The 18,816-nt window shown below is 44.1% G+C and overlaps 1 protein-coding gene and 1 long non-coding RNA gene across 2 annotated transcripts in view; both read right to left on the reverse strand.

Moving 5' to 3' along the window:
* Window positions 1–18,816, reverse strand: part of WWOX (WW domain containing oxidoreductase) — a 903,487-nt gene that overhangs the window by 17,516 nt on the left and 867,155 nt on the right. The gene's annotated exons all lie outside the window — the stretch shown is intronic.
* LOC123625256 lies at window positions 1,143–17,778 on the reverse strand. Its single transcript, XR_006730438.1, has 2 exons — window positions 17,700–17,778; window positions 1,143–1,368 (listed from the first exon to the last, which is right to left on the reverse strand). It is a non-coding gene; the product is annotated as an uncharacterized LOC123625256 (long non-coding RNA).

The raw sequence follows: 18,816 nt of genomic DNA on the forward strand, positions 1-18,816 counted from the left end.
TATCTTGAGGAGGAGAAAATTGTCTCCAGCGTGAATGCCCCAGATTCCTGGTCAGTTTATGTAAGACACTTCAAGTGATTGCGGTATTTTAAGCCATTTTTAGCTTAAATCACCTGATGTGTGGTGAGCCCAGAAGACCTGATCTCTTGCTCCCTGAAACTCCCTGTTTCTCCATTAAGTTTATTTAAACTACTTATTGCGCCTTACTCCACTGAAGAATGGGCTGATAAGTACACATCCCCTGGACTGTATGGCTTTTTAAATAGATGTTTATTTAGTGCATTTTGCAGCAGCATCTCCCTGGGGCTCGAGGCTCCACTCCTTTTGGATGATCCCAGGTGTGCCAGGTCGGGGGTGGGTGGTATTGATTCTTTATCATGACCTATCTCGTGCTTCTGTAGTTTGAAAACTTTTCTCTCTAGTCCAAACAGGAGTTGATAGAAACTTCCTCCAAATCGTGTCTTAAATGATCCTCAGTGATTGAGCAAGAAATGAGCTTCCTTCCCTAAGACCTTTGACCAGCCAGAAGTAAAAACTGGGCTTTTATAAAGTAGCTGGAGAGGAAAAAGAGAGTCCGTTCTGAAAAGCAGCTGTAGCTACTTTGAAATAAACAAAACCTACAGAAAAGCAAAAATCACAATCCATGTCCTGATTTCTACTTATAATCCCAGTGGCCTTTCCCTCCCATGAACATAAGTCACTTTTTTTTTTTTTTTTTTGCTCACCTTCCAAGCACCTTATTATAGATATGTTGCCTTTGATGTATGATTTTACTTGAACATACAGAAAAACAGGAGATTTAGCCACAGTTCACAAAATTAAGGTAACACCAACTAGTTGCTCTTCTAACTCATGAGTCCTCGAACTTCCTTATAAAAGGGCGGATAGTAAATATTTTAGACTTTGCAGGCTATATGGTTACAACTACTCAACCTTGCTGTTGTAGCGTAAAAGCAGCCACAGACAATATGTTAAAAAATGCACATGGCTGTGTGCCAATAAAACTTTATTTATAAAAACAGACATCTGGCAGGATGTGGGCCATGGACCTAATACCAACTACTGAATCATCTAAGTAACACCAACTAGCTCATCTTTGTAAATGATTTTCCTCTCTTAACAAAGTGGAATTGACATTTGACTGAACTTTCATGCCAGTTTAATCCAAGTTGGAAACGTGGTGAGAATTTCAGTGGAGCCGGCGGGGGTGAGGCCTCTGTCTTTGGGCCTCTCTGTACAGGCAAGGGCCCCTGTTGTGGGTCTGGATGTGCACACACACATCAGCAAGTCCTGTGGTCTTTGGAATTCATTTCCAGACCTTAGGCAGGGATCCATGCCTAATGGCTCCACAGTAATTCTTGTGAATCTCTGTCATAGGAAAAAAAAAATTTGTTATGAAAACATTTCCACGGGAAGATAAAATAATGAAGCAATCAAATGCTTTCAAATGAACATCTTTCTCCCCTTTCCTCACCCCACATCTGCTCTGTTTCCTAATAGGTAGAATATAAAACCACTGGAAGTTTTTAAGGAGTTCAAGCACCTAGAAAATCACTCAGCTCCTATCAATCATAAGATACCAAATAATCATCCCACCCCCGCCCAGGGGGAGAGGTAACAATTGTGTCTGACGAAAATTTCAGCACACAGGGCCAAGCCAACCCCAATGGCAGGATGGAAGCCCCTCCCACGCACCATTCTTCACCTCTCCTAGTCAACATCTGTTGTAAAAAAAGAACCTCACACCCCTTAGATTGGAACAGAAATTACTATGAATTAATCATTCCTTAAGAAATATGCTTTCGATGCCTGTTCTATATGCTCAGGCAGTTTTTCAGAAAGTGAATGCTATTTTGGAAGTCAAGGTACCATGCTGGCAACAGGAAGCCCAATGTCCCAGTGGCACTACCATCTCTTTCCCTGGGTTTATATAAGAAATTTTTTTCTCTCTGTTTATATATGTATATATATGTTTTTTTCTTTACTTTTTCACCTGCAAGTCTCTGTCAACTCCTCCACATATAATCCGAAAGCTTTCCACTATGTGTCACAATATAGATTTGGATGCAATAAAGACTATAATTATTGAGCATTTATGAGAAGTAATATTTTCCCTCTGGTGCATGTTAGCTCGGCTGCTCACACACAAGTGTGAATACTAATGCCTCTATCTTACCTTGGTGCCTCCCACTTTGGGGGAAGCAAAGGAAAAACAGAAGCAAAAGGTGAGAGAGCGGCACAGGCCCAGGAAAAGCAAACACTGATCCCCACCGGTGACTCTGGAGAACGGTGCAGATTTGAAGGAGACTTCGGAAATAAAGGTGGCGATTTGCTTGCAGGATTTAAACCCCAAACCTTTGTGTTAAGAGAATTGGAAGACCCAACCCAGCACATGCGACCCATACATAGTTCTACAGATCCTGTCTGGCAACAGATGGCTTAGAAGAGCCCAATTGCTACATAAACATTTAACTGAAAGTTTGACTTCATAAGCCTGGAGATTAGGCAAAACAAAAGGAGAATGATTCTAGAGGCACTTCAGTTAGTAATTTGTAATTTCTCCGATGATGCGTGCTTCGCTCCATACCGTCCAAATATTCTCCAAGAAAGAAACTTTGGAAATCTTTGAAAAGAAATCTTGAGTATCTATGGGAACTTGCACGGTTACTAAAAAAGAGAGTGAGCAAGGGAAATGGGCCTTTGCAGTCACGACTCAAGGCTGTGTCTAAAACCACAAACACGAGGCCATCCTGAACACCTGCCTCCCCCATTTCCTCTTGGGTACGGGGGCAAAAGAGGGTGTTTCCATTTTTATCGCATGTGGCCCCACTGCCACCCGCCTTGTCCCTTCTCCCATCTCTGCTTCTTCGTTTAGCTCCGGACTCGGTGGGTTTTCATCTGGGGCACATTCCAGCAAGCAGATGAGGGAAAAAAGTGACTCCACGTGGGCACCGCCAACAATTAGCGACTTTAGGGAGGAAAGGGCGAAACTGCACAGGAAGTGGGAGAAGGAATTTGTGTTTGAAGAGCACAGCTTGTCTCGCTGGGCACGGGGGAGATAGCCGGCAATTAGAGATAAGGAGGGACGTTATCAGTTATGCCTTGCTGGGCTCGGCACCCAGGCGGACCGGACGCAGAGGAAAGACTCACAGCTCAGATGAATTCATTCATAATTATGCTTTTCTGTTTGCAGAAACACACAAGAAAGGAGTGGATTTGGAGTACTTTGCCCATAGGAGGTGTTTGATAAATGCTTGTTAAATCCATGTTTGGGGGCACTAAAATATTATTTCTAGTAATAATAACCCTGATAGATAAGCTCATGTGGCTTTCGCAAAAACCGTATGTGGCAAGTACGGATGGGAACCCATTTTACAGAGGAAGCTAAGCTCACAGCATTGAAGTAACTTGCCCAGAGTTATCCACTTGGCAGAGCTGGGATCTGAACCCAGGAAATGGGGCTCAGGGTCTGTGATTGTCTAAGGCGCACCCTAACAAACACAACGCTCCAAGAGTTCTTCCACTCCTGTTCTGAACTGGTACGGTGTTGTCTTTTGCTGCAGTGCTGGTGTTTGAAATTCTGACGAGTGATATGGTGACACCTGCCAGTTCCCATGTCTGCTTTTGGTCTTGGGAATAAGCATGTGGTGAGAAATCAGTACATTGAAAAGCTGGCTGGGGGGGTGGCAGAAAAGAGGAAGAGATGAGAAGTGTGGGCCACGCGTGTGTCCCTGCATCTCGGTTTCCTCCCCGGCAGGAAGGTGGAGACAAAATTCCCAGCATGAGGTCCGAAGGACAGCAGGTGCTCCGGGAATGGCAACTGTGGTGTTAATATTAGGAGATTATTACTAGTTATTACTTGTTAGAGGTTGAATTGTGTCCCCCCAAATATATGTTGAAGTCTTAACCCTCAATGCCACCGAATGTGACCTTATTTGGAAATAGAGAGGTAACTAGATTAGAACGCAGATGTAATTAGTTAAGATGAGGTCAGACTGCAGCAGGGTGGGCCCTTAATCCAATATGACTGGCGTCCTGATAAGCAGGGGCTGAGAGACCCAGAGATGCGGAGACACACGGGGAGAGACAGCCACGGGAGGAGAGAGACAGAGAGACGAGAGCTGCAGCTGCAAGCCAGGGGACACGGAGCGTGTGGCCAGTGAGCCACCAGAACCTGGCAGAGGCAAGCAGCCTCCTCCCCTGGAGCCCTCGGAGGGAGCATCACCCTGCCAACACCTTGACTGCAGACCTCTGGCCTCGAGGACCTGGGAGACAATGTTTCTATTGTTTTAAGCCATCCAGGCTGTGCACTTTGCTCAGTAGCCCTAGGAAAGACACACTTTACTATCAAATAGTGCTATCTTCTGGCTCCCACCCCTGCTTATCAACCCCAGATAAGTCAGCCTGGTCCTGAGCATGTGCTAGAACAATACCCAGGCCGAGAGCCACAGTGCAGAGAACACCTAACATCGTTGTTTGACAATATAGGACATGCGAAAAAAGAATATAGAAAATGTTCTGAATGTACCTTCTCACGGCCAGCAGATATATTAATATATTAATAATACACACAAACATCACACACACACACACACGCACACACACACAAAGAGACACCTCTTCTCAATGCATGTTTATCATGTTTTTCCTAATGCCAGGCCTCAGATGTCTGAGCACCAAATTTATCTTCTGTGTGTTACCTCTTAGAAAACAGATGAGTCCCTCCCTCACGCCAGGCAGTGTCCGATGGGGTCCAACCTGGAGCCAGACACACTCTCATTTATCCTCGTCCCCATCCGTTTTCCTACTCCTCTTACCTGCCACCCTCCCTCTGCTCCCAAGGCGACAGGAGAGGGGATCTATGATGTTCCAGGGCAGGCTCTCTCGAACGTTCTTCCGCAGGGAGTTGACAAAAGGCCCTCCCTGCGTCCCGCCACCCCAAACCGTGAAAAATAAACGCGCATGTCTTTGACACGAGATCTGTGTGGTGAGCTCTCGATCCATCCTGAAGCCACCCGGGTGACAAATGGGTCCTGGCTGGGCAGGGAGAGGCGGGTGGTGGCATCACATCTCCTTTAATGAACAAGCAACATGTACAAAAGTCATTTTTAAAGGGAAAATGGCCCCCAGTTAGAAATAGAGTCAGGTACGCTTCCAAGTATTAACCTTTTTTTCTTCAGATTGTAAGTAAGTAGAGGTGGGACGGCAAATTGCCCATCCCCGCAGCATAGAACGGGCCAGAATTTTGTTTTCCACTGAGATTTCCTCCGCTGTGATTGAAGAGAGGCAGTCTCCTGTCTGATTCAGTGTCTTCACCAGAAAGTGGTGCTTTTGGGGGACTCTAATTCTAAACCTGAGTATTCTGAATCTGGGGGGGAAAAAAAACAACAACTTTCACCTAAATCCAGAGAGGGAAGGGGCCTCCCCCGACAGCCATGCTCAGTTCAATCGTTATTGATAAGATTCCTCTATGGTTTTTTACATTCTCCAGGTCTCTGGAATCACCAAAAGACCAGAAAGTGGCAGTTCATCAAATGGTTTTTGTGTTTCTTGATTTTTATGAATAGCACACATGTTTACTTGTCAGTGCTAGGGACAGAACCACACTTACCACTCTTTAAAGTTTAGAGTTTAAAGGAAGACCCCTGCAGCCAACAATTATCCCAAAAAGTAACAATTTCTTGATTCTTTCTTGACTGATAACTTTTCATCGCCTTCCTCTGGAGCCAACTGTACCATGGCCAGGAGCGTGGGGAAATCAGAATTAAATTAGCTGGTGGAATTATCAACCCAAATTGCCATCGGTGCCTCCTCTTCAAACCGCTATCTTTGTTATTTGTCTTCCGAGACTCCCACTCTTCTGGGAAAGCTTTTCTGGGAAAGGTGGAACATTTCCAGGGTCAGATATGAATCACCGCAGTGCCGGGAGGTTTCTCCCAGGCTAGGTACCATCTTGACGCTCAGGAGAGGCTGGCACCGGCTGGTACTGCTGGGTGGGAGACGGGAGCGTTTGCAGAGTGGGTGCACAACACCAGAGTTGGAGGCGTGCTCAGGGAAAGATGCTGAAGTCCAAGTGGACAGGAGCTGGGCTGATGTCCTTTGGTCGGTCTGAGGCCAAGACAATAGCAATGCACAGCGCGTGGAAGGTGGTCTGAGTGACTCCCATGAGCAGTGACTGTCTATTTCATGTCTTTGCTCCTATGGACGTGCTTTGATCCTATGTATGTTGTCACTGCCAGTCACAGGGGTGGGTCTTTGAAAGTATTTGTTGCATAAATGAACGGTAGGCTCTTTGTACAAAAAAAAAAAAAAAAAAATAGCTCTTCTGTCAAGACTGTCCAAAGTAACTGCATCTGATTCCATGATTTGAATCAGTCAATTCAAAGGTCAATTCTGAATATTTTGGGGAGGGCTTCATTTATCAGTCTGTTCAGAAGAAGATGTTTCAGTGATTGTGCTGGCAATTGCTGCCACTTTTCCCCATTTTTTTTTTTAAGTCCCTTTGACAGTGTCCATGTTTGCCTCCTCCAGCAAAGCACGGACAGAAAAGTGTTATAACGATACAGTCGCGGGGATGAAGAGAGTGAAGAAAGGTACAAGGGTAAATCCCGCCAAAGCATGTTTCGTTCTGGCATCATCTGAAGTACAGATCTCCAAGTTCTAAGTATAGAGAGGAGAACTGAGGGATGGAGTCAGTGTGATGCTGAGAAAACAGTACAAATTTGGAAGGCGTGGAGACTTTGGTTCAAGTCCCAGCTCTGCCTCCAACCAGCTCTGCAATCTAAGGCAGGTTATTTAACGTTTTGTGCCTCATCTGTAAAATGGGTACATGATAGAACCTACACCATTAGGTCTTTGTGAGTATTTAATGAACTAAAAATGCAAAAAATCACACATAGTTACTTGATGCATGTTTGTCATAATAATTTATGTTTTTGAGATAGGGTCTTGCTATGTCGCCCAGGCTGGAGTACAGTAGCATGATTACAGCTCACTGCAACCTCCAGCTCCTGGGCTCAAGAGATCTTCCTGCCTCAGCCTCCCTAGTAGCTGGGACCACAGAGGCACGTCACCACACCTGGCCAATCTTTTTTTTTTTTAATTTTTTGTAGAGATGGGGTCTTGCTACATTGTCCATGCTGTGTTATAATAATTATTATTATGACCACTTAATCTGTTATAAAGTTTAAGACGCATGCTGATTTGCTCATGGCATAAGGGAGAAGAGTAAGAGTAAAGTAAATAGCCACAGGGATTACAGGATACATGCCCATTCAGAGATATATAAAAAATAAAATGTATCTTCCAACAGAGGAAATAAGACATTTAACCTCTTTGAGCCTGAGTGTTTATGTCTGCTCACAGGGCACTTCCGAATGTCATCTGTGCACAGTGTCTAACAAAATGCATCTTCCTTTTTGTCTTCTTTCCTTCCTCCCATTTTTTCCTTCTGGGAGGACAAAGACTAGGAGGTTGAAGGTATTACCCAAGCCCCACAGTGGCCTTCACCTTGTGCCTACATTAGATTTCTAAGAAAAGGAAGAGAGTCGGGCCGGACAGCCTCAGGCCCCAAGGGTCGCCCTTCCTCCTGGTGGGCCACCTGCTCTGAACACATCCCTCTCCCCTCAGGCTGTGGGCTCCCAGCTTTGATCCGACCTGCACCCAGGTCAACAGCGGGGTGCTCTCAGTGGGTGCCAGAGAAGACCACCCCAACATGGGAGATGGGCCATGTCACTCCCCTCCTGAAATACGTGCATCGGATTAGGACTGCCCCGGTGCTGAGTTGCCTACTTTGGGTAACTTACCTCCTTAGTCCTTCTGCCTTTAAAGGTTCCCCGAGCCTGCTTTCTGATTATCCTCGCCAGCCCAGAAGGTTTTTGTTAAGTATGCCTTTGCCTAGCTGGAGTTATGGAAAACACAAACATACCCACCCACATATACTTCTGTAACACACACACATAACACACACACACATACACACAGTGCTTGTTCTGTGCCAGGCACAAAATGTCTCAAAAATAATGACTCATTTACTCCTCCTAACAAAACTATGCAGTAGGAGCTATAATTATCCCGTATTTATGGTAAAATAAAGGCATAAAGAGGTTAATAACTTGCTCAAGGTCATAAGCTTGCAAAAGGAGGGGTCAGAATTTGAATCTAGGCCTTCTGGTTCCAGAATGTTGGTTTTTAAACCCCCCGTTATGCCACTTTAAAAACACAAATAACCCCCCAACCCCATTAGAACAGGCCCTGTGCGTTACTTTCCCTCCTTCCAGCCCCAGTTGAGAATCACTGCATTATCACAGACAGCAAAAGCCTGTGCACAAAGACAGCACATATTCAAATAAAATACATAAAAGTGGACGAAAAAAATATAAATTTGAATACTGGGCTCAAGGGGTGAAATGTTAAAAAGGAAGCTGGGAGACACAGAAATGTACTTCCCGTTGTTCCGGTGGCGAGTGTCATGCCAGCGTGCAGCCGGCAGGGCCAGGGATCCGGAATGTCCTACAACTTGCTGGCCAGGCCTCCCATCAAGGAATCGTGCAGCCCCAGCTGCTAATAGATCCCCAACTGGGAAACACGGGGCATGATCTGAAGATGAAAACGAAACACCAGAGGGAACAAAAGAGACCTTCCCTGTGTCCCAGAAGTAGAGCCCTAATGTCTCCGGCTGACTGGTGTGGGCAGCCGTCATCTTTGGGGTGGGTGTCCCCTCGGTGCCGTTCGGCACAGGATAACTTGTCTGCTGCAGAATCCACAAACTGCCCTGGGATTGTTAGAAGGTTCACTAATGAGCTGTGGTCAGGTTAGGCGAAGCTTTCAAAAGAATGATGTTTGTAAAGTTATATTAATAACAATGCTCCGGCCCAGCGGGGAATGGAATTATTCCTAGGGTTTATGCTGTGGTTTGTAAAGCGCCGCAACTGCATTTGGATGGAACGTGCGGCCTCAACCTGCAACGGGCTTGTTTGCAGCCTCAGATTTCAAAGGCCTCTCTGCTGCTGACCTCCGACTCAGTCATTCCACTCCAAGTAAGTCAAAAGGAGAACAAAGATATGTGCGGAAAGATGTTCACCTCAGCGTTATTTATAAAAGCAAAGAATTGGATGCCACCCAGGGGGCAGTGATAAAGGAAATGGTAAGTAAACTTTGGTAAAAATATATGATAGAGCATTTTGCAGCCAATTTAAAAAAAAAAAAAACCTTACAAAGGGTTTTCAATAATTCGGGGAAATGCTTCTGCATAACGTTAAGTAAACACACATTGTGTCACCTGACCCAGAAATCTCTCTTTGGGCATCTAGCCTACAAAATTAAAACCAGCGGTATATTAGGATAAATGCCTGAGAATCTATATTGATGTAGTATTTATAAGGGCTCTAACAACAGTAACAAGAAATCTGAAAAGAAGTGGAGTGTCCATCAATAGGGGAATGGTGGATTTAATTCGGGCTGCAGGGAGTAGTATGTAAGCATTAGAAAAAGTGTTGTTTCACCTGTATGTGTTCTATATGTAGTTTTAACCAAACAAAGCAGGTTTTAAGTAATGGACAAAAGAGTATTCTAATAAACACACACATATTCCACCCCCTGCCCCGTGAACATATACCGTACATATTTGCATGGTCACAGAAGGTCCACAATTGCCACTTAGAAAAAGGGACAGGGTGGAGCATAGGCTATGAGCTTTTTCTTCTCATATCTCCATATTATGACTTGTTTAAATGACCATGTATTAACTTAGTGATGTAAAACATCTACTATGTTAAAAAATTCAGATGCACAATATGATCTCAGCTGTATTAAAATGTGTACACCTAGGATGGGGAAAAAGACCCAAGAGAAATATCCTTATTGCACCAGTGGTTATTATTAAGTGCTGGAATGAGAAGTGATAGCAATTTTATCAAGGTTTTGCATTTTCCAAATTTTTCATTTTGTGTGCCTGTATCAGTTTTCTAATCATAATGGATAGATAGATGAATGGATGCATGGATGGGTGGATGGTTGCACAAAGACAGAGAGACAAGGAAGGAAGGAAGGAGGGAGAGAGGGAGGGAGGGAAGGGAGGGAAGAAAAAGAGAGAAAAAGAGAAAGAGAAAGAAAGAGAGAAGAGAGAGAGAAAGAAAGACTCAAAGCAAGCAATTGAATGGATGGGTAGCCTTCCTTCTTTCTTTTCACTCCTTCAGGGGCTCTAGGATCCTGTTTACCCAATTCCTCCTGTCCCAATCTGCGGGCCAACATTTGAGGGTCCACGTGGAGGTTTGCAAAAACACACAGCTGAACCTGATTACAGAGGCAGCACCATCTGCACAGCATGGTTTATGTCCATCCTATAACGGGTAAAACCCTCTGGAATTAATATCTGATGAAGAAATAAACCTGTTAACAGGACAGATTCATGGTATTCAAATTACTATTGATCCATTCAGTACACAACTAATAAAAACCTTCCTTGCGTGACCTTCCACCTTGTGTACACTTAAGCAAATTATCTCTAATAAACAAGTATTATAAGGACCCAAGGAAAATGTGAACCTATAAATTACTCATCTCTCTCTCTCTCTCTCTCTCTCTCTCTCTGTCTTGCTGGGAGTTAGGCACCAGCATCTATTTTATGTACCCCATGACCAAGCCTTCAGATCACCCAAAGTGTCTTCTAACATGGCAGAGAGTCCTCGTTGCTGACTTGGACACAATCGCACAATAGAATCCTGTCTGTCAATAAGCAACTCAGTGAAAACCACAAGACAACAACCATCTTCTAAGGGGCAATGGGAGAAAAATAAACCTAGTCTAGGAGTCCAGAAACATGGATCTGCCCTTCATCATCTGTGTGACCTCGGGCAAGTCACTTCACATCTATGTTGTAAATCTAACCCAAATAAAAATAAGTTCATAAGATACTTGGCCTCATTCGGTTAAGTTCCATGATGCTTGTTGAAATATTCAAAACCAGCTTATACATCCCCATTATAGACCTCGAGGAGTCGACAGACCCCAGGTTGAGATCTCCCATTCAAAATCTACTGGATTCACTGCGCCCGGCCACACCCAACTCCCCCACCTGCTAAGGAAAGATGAGGTCATAGGTTTCTAATGGTTCCAATGCAATGGAAGGGCAGCTCCGCTCCACCCTCAAGAACTGTGGCATTTCCAATACTCAGATTCTAGGATCACCCTGAGTGTCACCTTCATTCTAGCCAGGGCTCAGGAAACAAATAAACAAGCGAACAAACATGAAGGATTGCACGTTTGGAGGTTTTCCCTTGGTTCCAACTGGGCATCACTTCACACACATTGCACTAGTTGGGATTCCCTCATGTGGCCAGGTATTACTGCTAGGGAGGGTGGAAAGGGTACCTGAGAAGTGTGCTCAGGAATAAGAGCTGATTTGCTAACATAAAATCGGTCACACTTGGCCTCAGTGAAAACGTGAACAGAGAGAAATGTTGTAATGGGTTTACAGATTCATTCACTATCCTGGTTCAAGCATTGCTTACTTGGCATTTGGACAAGTTGTTTTACATTTCTGAGTTTATTTTGCACTTCTGGAATGTGAGACTCTTAAGATGTTCTCATAGGTTTCTTTTGGGGTTTAAATGAGATTACGAATTTTTGGTGCTTCCCACGTGTGTCCTCAGCAGCCCAGCGAGCCCCTTACTCCGACTACCAGACCTGCAGAACCCTGGGGAGGCAGCAGAGGTTCAGCACAGTAGACTGATTCTTCTCGCCACTGGTCTTCTCTCTCAGGGATACGATAAATGCACAATTTCCAGGAAAAGTCCTGCACAATAAACGGAAAGTATAATATTCGAGCTTCTAAACAGCCCTGTGTACCACCATGAAATTACTTTTTTAGTGAAGTACTTCAAGATACGTTAAACAAAAAACTGAAGTTTCTATTATTCAAAAGAAAGAAAGCAAAGAGGAGAAAAAATTAGGGTTAGAAACTGAAAGTCAACCAAATTATTTTGGTAATAATGTTCTGCCATCCAAGCACAGCATTAGATATGCACACTGCATATTTTTGGAAAGCTAGAGTTACTTACAAGTAGACTAGGAATTCTTGGAAGATTGGATAGATGGAATTTTTAATATCTGAAACAGGAGTTGGCAAACTACAGCCCATGGGCCAAATCCTGCCTACTGCTTGGTTTTGTAAATAAAATTTTATCGGAAAACAGCCCCACTCATCCATTTATATATTATCTATGATTGTTTTGTACTGTCATGGTGCTATGGTCTGAATGTGTGTGTCCCCCACAAAAGTCATATGCTGAAAACTCATCCTCTGTGTGACAATGTTAGGCAGTGGGGTCTTTGGGAGACCATGAACATGAGGGTGCAGTTCTCATGAACGGGATCAGTGTTGACGAAAGAGGCCCAGAGATCCCCCCACTAACTGAAGACACAGTGAGAACCCAGGAACAGGCCCCCACCAGACACCGAATCTGCCACCACCTTGATCTTGGACTTCCCAGCGTCCAGAACCATCAGAAATAAATTTCTATTATGTACAAGCTACCTAGTTTACGGTACCTTATTATAGCAACCTTAATGTGCTAAGGCAAACGGCAAAGTTGAGTATTTTTGACACAGGCCCTGCAGCCTACGAAGCCTAAAATATTTCCTATCTGTCCCTTTGCAGAAAAAGTTTGCTGACCCCTCTTCTAAAATAATGATTAAGGCTGAGATGTCCCAGTACGACTCAAGGGTAAGAGCCGAGGAAGAGCCACAAGCTAAACAGACTTTGAGAAACCCTGGTGCCAATGAAGTGGGTCTTGGGTGGATCCTCTCCCCCTCCTTCCCCCACTTCCAAATAGAAGAGCTGGTGAATTGATTAGAGGCAACAGAATTATTGAAAGCTGGAAGGAGAGGGATTTAAGGGAGCTGTAATGACCCCATAAAAGCTTTGTTGGGCTGCTTTTATGAGCCTGAAGCCGCTCAGGGGAGCCTGACCTTACGAGGTTAGCGGAAGTGTATAAAAGGCTTGCCTTTTGGATAAATGCATATCAAAACCCAGCCACGGAGGGAGAGCGGAAAAAAGGGAAATAAATGACAAGTACAGTACTTTAACAGGGAAAATTTCCTCCGAAAGGAAGCGAGCAATGAGGCCGGGCGAGGAATAAATGGTGTAGAAATGACAGTCGCTTCTCAGGCGGCCACAACTGCACTCTCGGCTGATAAGATCCAGCACGTGTCAGTTGCCACGTCTCTCTTTTCACACTTCAATGTGAACTTTACAGCAAAAGGGGGACAGGAGGCAGTGAAGGGGAAAACAGTGGCTCGGAAGGACTTGTGCACTGAGTGTGAAGCCATTTCAATTTTATATTCGAAAGGACTTTGTAGGTGATCCCATGAATGCAATTATGCTCACCTAATAAAAGCAACATATGCTAAGACAATTAAAAGATTTTATTATACATCTATTCATTGTATTCCACTTTCAGCGGGAGGAGTGGAAACTGATGAGAGGGAAAGGGTGCATTTCACAGGGAGGGGAGCCAAAGTCGGCCTGGACTCTGCCAGTGGGGAAGTGAATGGACGATGGTATATTTTTAACATCAAGATGAGTTACTAGATTCCTCTTTACCTGGGGTCTTTTCACTTTGCAAGATGCCAAGGCTCTGGTTCCACATGACTCTGTGTTATGAGAAAATGCAGCCGAGGACATCACTGTGCCTCCTTAGAGCTCTTGGGTTTTGATATTCAATCATAAAATTAAGACCTCCAAACAATGCCAGAAAGGAAGAGGAAATGTCCCTTGATTCAAAGTTGTATCACATGATGGCAAATGGAAATCAAGCTAACATTCTCCTACCCCTTCAAGCCACATTTTTTTATCGGGGACCCAAGTTTATATCAGAGGCTGGAGATTCTACCGGGGAGAAAACAAGTCTGTGCCCTCAAGTGGCTCACTGTGACAGACTGCTAGCTTTCCAACAAAAATCCATTTGCTGTTCTTCCCGGGCAAAGGGCTAGATTACCTGTGCCAGCCCAGCTTGCAGTTAGAGAAAGCTGTGTGATTCCTTCTTACCAGTGGAATGTGGCTAAGGCTGGTAACAGACACCCGCAAGCTGGATGCAGATATTGATAGGGAAAAAGGAACCACATGGTGGTTGGAGCCCTGAATTGCTTTGTGGAACACAGCTGCCACTGGTCAGGAATATCCGCTTAGGCTGTTTTTTTTTTTTTTTTGTATAAGAAATACAGTTTTTGGAATTTGAGCTATAATGCATTTTGGAGGCTGTTTGTTATTGCAGCCTAACCTACCCTCACTAATACATTCACAACAGAGGTGTGCAAACAATCCCTGTAATGGTCATTTCAAGACTGTCACAGGTGCCCTAATGTGCACCTTGAGTCATGGGGACACAAGAGAAGAACCTATAACTATAGCATGGGGGGCCTAGGGCAGTTTCATAGAGAAGGGAGCATTTCAGCTGAAACTCAAAGGCACAAAGCGTAAAGCATTTGACAGACAATAGTAGAGGCAGGAACGGAACTCAGGTAGAGGTTACAGCATGACCAAAAACTCAGAGGTGTGAAAGGATGTGGCCTGTTAGTGGAATTGTGAGTAATTAGTGGTGCGGGAAGCAGGTTGTGTGGGTGGAAAGGGTGAGGCTAAAAGGGCACCTTGGGACCAAACAGTGTAGGAGCTCCCAGGGGAATGGGGCACTCACATAAGTTAACTCTGTGAAAAAGATCTTTTCTGTCAAATGTTGGTGCTAGGACACAGGGCAGGTGTGAGGACCTCCCTCTAATGCTAACGTCCTTGATCAGAATCAGAACATGACCTCACCAGGTGGGGGCCACAGCTGAGTTACATACAGTCTGTGGAAGGTCATGAGCCCCGTGAACTGGGGTTTCCACTCCGTGACATGCTTGCACTCAGGAATGAAGATCAAAATCAAGGGTAAGTGAGCACTCTGTCTGGGAACATCTATGGAGCTAATCATAGACACAGGTTGTCATGTGATTCAGACTAAAGGGTGTCAGGCTGGCCAGGACCACAGCTCTGTGGCTCACCTGGAGGCCATATGGAAACACAGACGAAGCCAATCCCAAATAAATTTAAAACTCGCACACAGAATTCTTAGACACCACACAATAAGTGAAAATGTCTATCTTTAGGTGTCAGAGGAACTAGGTTTTGTTTTATTCAATATAGTTGGATTTCAAACTGATTTTTAATATCTAACCACTGAGAAAGACTTTAGAAATTTTCAGATGTCTTCCTTTTATCCACGCACCTAGAGTGAGGCATATTAAAAATTAGAGCTATTAAGTCACAGTTGACCAACCTTTATAGGGTTATAGTTGTACTCTGTAGGTTGTCCCAAATCTCAGCATGAGAGAAGTGACGTGCACAGTTGATGTGCAGTTATTGGCAGAGGTTGGTAGGGTGTAGAGAAGGAGGTTAGAAGTTAATAAGAAACAATATGCTGAGGGAGAGAAAGCATGCATGTTGACATCAGACAGATCCAGGTAAGAATATCCATGCTTTGGGGTTACTTCTATTAAGTGGGATAAATTTTGCAAAATGAGAAACATTTATGCAAAATACCATCTAGTAAAGGCTCAATAAATGAAAGCTCCTTTACTCATTCTGCTCTTTTTAATTCTTCTTAATTATTAATAGTATTCATTTTTCTGTTAAAATTATCAAGTCTAATACTCTTACTAGCTTCTAAAATTAATCATGAGTAATGCACACTCATATCCTAAAAGAATACACCGTGCTTCATTTCATCTGGGCGCTTTGGCTGAAAGTAGAAATTCACCGGACATCAGTACGCCCTTGATTTTGAATGCCATGGCTTGCCTGGCCAAGGCATGCATTACTGTATTTGGGGGAAAAGACAATTTTTCAATAATTGCCGACAGGTAAGGGGACAGAGAAGAGTCCACAGCATTGACAACTGAGATGCATTTCCTACTGAGCGCTGAGCTCAGGGAACTCTGCTCTATCTAGGAACCATACTACCTGTACCAGCGTCACCATCAACCTGCCCCTCAGAACCTTTCCCTCTACAAATCCCCGGGAACCAAGCCTTCACAAAACCAAGGTCAAGTAAACATTATGGCTGCATGGGAGAGCTACTTACAATTGCATGTCGTACCAGTTTGTAAGTTACCACGAGATTTCACTTAGGACGCGTTTTAAATGAGACATTTTCAAATTCTAAAGGCAATGCCATACATTTAACGCTTTGAAAAGTGAAAAAGGTTCTCGTGTAGAGATAATACATCACCCACTGTCGTCTTCTTCATTCATCTTTCTTTCAATATAGTTCTAGTCAGAGCCTATCTTCCATTTTGAACCCCACTTTGTCATTAAACCTTTTATCATTAAGTATTTTTTCCAACTGTCATTTTATTTTAGTGGCTAGCTAATATTCCGTTAAGTGGATCCACTGTGATTTATGAAATCATTCCCCTGCTGTTGAACCTTCAAGTTGATTCTAAGGTTCCACTGGGTGGTTTCTTTCTTTCTTTTTTTTTCTTTAAATTTTTAAAGAGGAGGGCTTTATCTGGTAGGAAATACATTTTTCTGACGGCTTTGATGGTTGGTGCCATGAACTTCGGTCTCTTTTTGTGTCATTGAAGACTTACCCAGGCAAGCTGTTTATGAAGCCTCCAGGGCCACCATTCCGTTTGTTTAGAACCATGCTCAGCTTCTGGTCCCATCTCTGCCTGTTAACTCATTTGGGTGGTGCGGGAGGATGGGTGAAGACACCCACGTGGGCCATGCGAATAATCAAATATCTGCACCACTGGGTTACTCAAATGTACCCCGAACATACTAAGCGTTGCTATGCTTCTAAGATGGTGCACGGATGGCTCCCTGCACCTGGAATGTGGCCACGCCCCTTCCAGGAGGGGAGCAGGTGACATGAACCGATAGGGTTCGTTCTGCAGTGACATAAGCACATATGGACACGGGCCCAGAGACAAGCACACCCATGCATTTCAGATGTGATTAATAATGGTTTTTATGCTGGCAAAGATTTTTCTAGGGAGAATCCTGGATGTCTCTCCAATGCAATGAGATGGATTCTCGACGACATTCAAGTTACAATTTTGTGTTCCCATGACCTTTTTATACACAAACACTCCCACACACACAAACACACAAAGGAAAAAACCATCTCTCATAGTGTGTCCTTGCCATTGGCAGTGAGATTGCCCGACTGCAGGGAGGGTAAAAACACACCCCGAAAGAGGTTCTTGAGGTGTCTCAGAGTAGACATCCTGGACACAATGCATGCAGTCACTCAGTGAGGACCAAACATTTACAGACGACCTACTCTGAGCCAGGCCCTCAGCTAGGGATTATGGGTGCCGAGATGGGTGGATACTGCCCTTAAAGAGTTAAGAGCATCAAATATTAATGCCCTCTAGGACACTGCTGCCCAGAGCAGCAATACAAGGCTTTGAAGTAACTCGGATACAGGTTAAAGAGGGCTGCGTGCTCTACAGTCATGTACCTTTGACCAACTCTGAAGTCCGGGCTTTCCACACCACAGCAGCTGGATCTATTACACACCTCCTACGTGCCAAGTACCATGCAGAGCTCTGGGATACACACAGTTCCTGCTCCCTAAAGGCCCAATGTCAAGTGGGGAAATAGCAAAATAAGGACAACATTAGGGCAATGAGAGAAGTTCGCAGAGCGTACAACTAACCTCCAGGAAACAACGCAAACGCAGCTCCCGGCCTCCACCTGCTACATGGTGACAGAGCACAGTCACGCGCTAATGCAGGGGAGGGTACCAACTTGCCCTCCCTCCACAGGCTTCTGCGGGAGCTCCGTGTTCCTGAGAGCCGAGATGACCTGCCTGACTCATGGCAAACTGCCAACTGCATTTGAAACCGGAGCTTACGTGTATATCAAAATGCAGGAAGCCATCTTAAAAGGACGCACTAATTAGCTTCCTGGGATTTCAGATTTTAAAAGCTTCTGTGATCGAATTTGTTTCGGTAATTTCTTTAAAGGATTCCGAAGATTGGTTCTGCTGTCAGGAGATCAGAAAACAAACAAAGAAAATAAACCGAGATAACAAACTTACTGGTTTCTACAGCAAAGTGCTTTCAATGTGAACGAAGGGAAAACATCCGCAGATTGGTTGATAAAAAGCAATGTGGCATTAAAAAGCCACGACACATAGTGAAGAACCAATCTCCCCCGGGTGACTCGATCCAATACTGAGTTGTTCTTGAAGCAGGTACTGTGAAATCAGCACCCACTGTCAGAGGATCTGGGGGAGGGTATCATTTTTATTTAGATAAAGGATTAGGAAAAACACAAGCAAAAGACAAAAAAGAAAAACAATAACAAAAAAAAGAATTGTAGAATTCTTTTTTTAAATGATGTGAAAGATCACACAAAAATTTTTCTTATAGACCACCAACCACTGCTTTCATTAAGAATAGCAAGGGCCGATAATGAAAAGGGTATATAATAATTATATTTGTTCAGTGTGGGGGAATAAGTAATAACTGGAATGCTACACTATTAAGAAAGTATATAATCATATTATTAGAAATGTCCTATAATTGAAAGCCATTATTGAAACTTCCTTATGGAGTTAAACCCTCCCTCTGAGCACCCGCTGAACTTTGTCTGCATTTTCCCTGGGTGCACACACCCGGTGTTGTAATTATCTGTCTGCACATGTGTCTTCCAAGTCTGCCTGTGACCTTGAAGGGACCTACTGTATGCATCCATCTCACCCTCAGGTACCTGGTACCCGGTCAGCAAATAATCCTAATTGAATTGAACGTACTCTATTTCCTCTTAAA

The sequence above is a fragment of the Lemur catta genome, chromosome 20 (genome assembly GCF_020740605.2).
Source record: "Lemur catta isolate mLemCat1 chromosome 20, mLemCat1.pri, whole genome shotgun sequence".
Taxonomy (NCBI): domain Eukaryota; kingdom Metazoa; phylum Chordata; class Mammalia; order Primates; family Lemuridae; genus Lemur; species Lemur catta.